Raw genomic sequence first — 4151 nt, 5'->3', positions numbered from 1 at the left:
GTCTGTATGTTGTAAACTTTTTTTTTTTAAAATATCTTTCAATGTATTCTCATTCAAATAATGTTCTAGTGGGAATAACACCCCTCTTGATGCCTAATGAGGGCATTGAATGCTCCAGATCACTCTAGACAATAGGGTGGGGAAGTGTGACTTTGAACCTCATTCAGTACTCCAGAGGGAAATGCTGGTATGCGATTCATGGGAAATTTTATTTTATTTGGTTTTATTTATTTTTTTAGGCTTGTTTATTTTGAGAAAGAGAGAGTGGGAGAGGGGCAGAAAAAGAGGAAAAGAGAAAGAATTCTGATGCGGGGCTCGATCTCACAACTGTGTGATGGGGACCAGAGCTGAAGTCAAGAGTCTGATGCTTAACCCGCTGAGCTACACAGGCTCTCCTCATGAGAATCTTAATTTGAGGGCCATGGGTTGTTTTATTGACTGAGGATTGTGGTTTTGATGGAAGTTGGGTTTCTCTTCTACCTCTCTTCTCCTCAATCTTACCACCTTTTTAGGTGCCGTGGGCTCTTTCCTTCAATTAAGGGAAACACTATTTGCACTCAAAATTCAGGACTGAAATAGGAGTGAACGTTGGGGCAGCTGGAGGACTTGAAAGTTATGGTGCTCTTACCAGATCTGTGTGTTAGGCAAGAGCTGATGGCACTGGCTTGATAACTTAGGTTCAGGTGGCTTCTGTGGAGCTGGAGGGTCCAGACACAAGGTCTTCCACAGGGTGGGCTTTGCATGTGGAAGGCAATGACCACCCCTACTTCCCACCACCAGCCTTTTGGGGAGGATGGAGAGAGCACAAAACAGGGAAGTTCATAATTTTCTTATCTATGTTTTTCTATCTTTAAAACCTCTAAAACAACCAAGCATTACTTTGATAATCAGAATCACGGTAGTTACAAACTCAATCCTTTTGTTTCTATAGGCCACAAATCTAAAACATAACTCCTTGGAATTTTATTTATATCTTTGAGAGGTAACTATTATATTTGATCTGCTTTTTAGGGCATCAGAAAACTCCATGGCCTTTTCTTTAACCTTTGTCTTTTCCTCAGGTTCTGGGAAAACTTTGGGGTTGAGCCCCAAATATTTTCTTTATTTCTTTATTGAGATATAATTCACATGCCTTAACATTCATCCCTGTAAGCGTACAATTCAGTGACGTTTAGTATATTCACAGAGTTGTGCAGCCATCGCCAGTACCTAATTATCTGTCTCTCTGGATTCGTCTATTCTGGATGTTTGGAATTAGTGGAATCATACAGTATGTGACCCTTTGGGTCTGGCTTCTCTCCCTTAGCATGCTATTTTGCAGGTTCACCCATGTTGAGCATGAATCAGTGCTTCATTCCTTTTAATGAGTGAATAATCACTGTATGGATATGCCATATTTTGTTTATCCATTTATTAGTCGAGGAACATTTGGGTTGTTTCTACTTTTTTGGCTCATGAATAATGCCATTATGAATATTCATGTACAAATTTTTATGTAGACATATTTCAAAATTTCTCCTGGGAATATAACTTGAAGGGGAATTGCCAGGTCATCTGATAACCAACTTCTTCAGGAATTGCCAAACTTTTCCCTTTTACATTCCCATCAGTAACATACGTGGGTTCTCATTCCTCCACATCCTCACCAACACTTGTTATTGTCTGTATTTTTGAATAAAGGCATCCTATTGGTTGTAAAGTTGTATTTTATTGTGGTTTTAATTTGCATTTCCCTGATGACTAATGATGTCAAACATCTACTTATGTACTTATTGGCTATTTGTATATCTTCTTTGGAGAAATGTTGATTAAAATCTTTTGCCCATTTTTACAAAGTTTATTTACTTATTTATTTTGAGAGAGTGCAAGCAGGGGAGGGGCAGAGAGAGAGAGAGAGAAACAGAGAGAGACAGAGACAGAGAATTTGAAGCAGGCTCCAGGCTCTGAGCTGTTAGCACAGACCCCGACACAGGGCTTGAACTCATGAACTGTGAGATCATGACCTGAGCTGAAGTTGGATGCTTAACTGACTGAGCCACCCAAGCTCCCCTCATTTGTCCACTTTTAAATTAGGTTGTCTGTATTATTATTGAGTTGTAGGAGTTTTCTATTTTCTATGTATTCTGTATACAGGTCCCTTATCAGATATATGATTTGTAAATATTTTTTCCTATTTTGTAAATCATGTTTTCACCTTTTTTGTGTGTCCTTTGAAGCTCCAAAGTTCTAAATTTGATGGCATGTAATTTATTTTTTCTTTTGTCACTTGTGCTTGTGGTGTCATATCTAAGAAATTATTGCCTAATTCAAGGTCACAAAGAGTTACTCATGGTTTTTTTTAGGAGTTGCATAATTTTTTACAACTCTTACATTATACAAGTCTTACATTTAAGTCTTTGAAGACTTTGAGCTAATTTTTGTATATGATGTGAGCTGAGGTCCAACTTCATTCTTTTACGTATAAATATCTGGTTGTCATTGCACTATTTGTTGAAAAGACACTTTTTTCCTCGTTGAATTGTATTGGCTCCCTTGTTGAAAATCAGTATGGGTTGATTGATGGACTCCCAGTTCTCTTCCAGTGATCTATATGTTTACCCTTATTTTAGTACCACACAGACCACATTACTGTAGCTTTGTAGTAGATTTTGGAAATCAGAACGTGTGTGTCCTCCAACTTTGTTCTTCTGCAAGATTATACTGGCTGTTCTGGATTTGTTGCATTTTTATGTGAATTTCAGGATCAGCTTGTCAATTTCTATAAAAAAGGCAGCTAGGATTTTCCTAGAGATTGCACTGAATTTCTAGATCAGTTTGGGTTGCCATTTTAGCAACATTATGTCTTCCTTCTAATTCATGAATGTGAAATAGCTTTCAGTTTATTTAGGTCTTCTTAATCTCTTTCAACTGCTTTGTAGTTTTCACTGTATCAATTTTGCACCTTTTTGGGTCAAATTTATTCCTAAGTATTTTATTCATTCTGATGACAACGTAAGAAAACATTTGAGAATTGTTTTATTCCATAATTTTTTTAGATTGTTTTTGTTATTGTACAGAATACACTTGATTTTGCATACTGATTTTGTATCCTGCAGCCTTGCTGTAACTGTTTATTAGTTTGAGTAGTTTTTTGTGTGCGGATTTTGTATACAAAATCATGCCATTTGCAAATAGAAATGGTTTCACTTCTTTTTCAGTCTGAATGCATCTTCCATTCTTTCTGTTGCCTCACTGCCCTGGCTAGAACTCCCAGCACAATGTTGAAAATATGTGGTTAGAAGGCACACCTAGTCTTGTTATTGATCTTGGAGGAAAAGCTGATGGTCTTTTGCCATTAAGTATGATGGTAGTTGCGGGAATATTTTCTTTTTTAATCAAACAAGCCCTTGGCTTGTTGTCTAAACATAACTTCTCCATTATGTGGAACTGTTTCTTATTCACTTTTGGATAAATCTTTTTCATCAGGATACCAGTGGCTGTTCATTGTCACTGTCATTTTTATTACTAGCCTCTTCCAGAATTGTGGACCTATCTGCATTTGTCAGCTCTTTCTTTATGGTCTCTTGGAACCGGGACTCCCAAAGTTAGAAGTGCAGGGTATCTGGTTTTTTGGGCTGTTGTGAGGGTAGGGTCAGTGGTTTGGGGAAAAGAAGTGAATTCTTGGGGCACCTATGTGGCTCAGGTGGTTAAATATCCAACTTTGGCTCAGGTCATGATCTCACAGATTGTGGATTCGAGCCCTGTGTTTGGTCTCTATGCTGACTGCTCAGAGCCTGGAGCCTGCTTCAGATTCTGTGTCTCCCTCTCTCTCTGCCCCTCCCCTGCTCACACTCTGTCTCTCTCAAAAATAAATAAACATTTAAAAAAATGCTTTAAAAAAAAAAGAAGTGAATTCCTTTAGGGAATTGTTGGGGTGAGGGTAGTTTATATTTTATAAACCTCTGTTAGATGAATAACTGGAGACAAGCAAGCTGTGGGTCATGTCGCAGCTTGGGGCTCTGGGTATGTTGAAAAGAGTGTTTTCAATACTTCCCAAGATGCATTTTAAGGAACACATTCCTAACCTGTTTTGAAAAATAGGTATTAAGATCATACGTACTTGAAAAACGCTGCATGATATGTACCCTACTTTGAGATTAATTATGCACATT

The sequence above is a fragment of the Panthera tigris genome, chromosome A1 (genome assembly GCF_018350195.1).
Source record: "Panthera tigris isolate Pti1 chromosome A1, P.tigris_Pti1_mat1.1, whole genome shotgun sequence".
Classification (NCBI taxonomy): Eukaryota; Metazoa; Chordata; class Mammalia; order Carnivora; family Felidae; genus Panthera; species Panthera tigris.
This window is presented reverse-complemented; position numbering follows the sequence as displayed.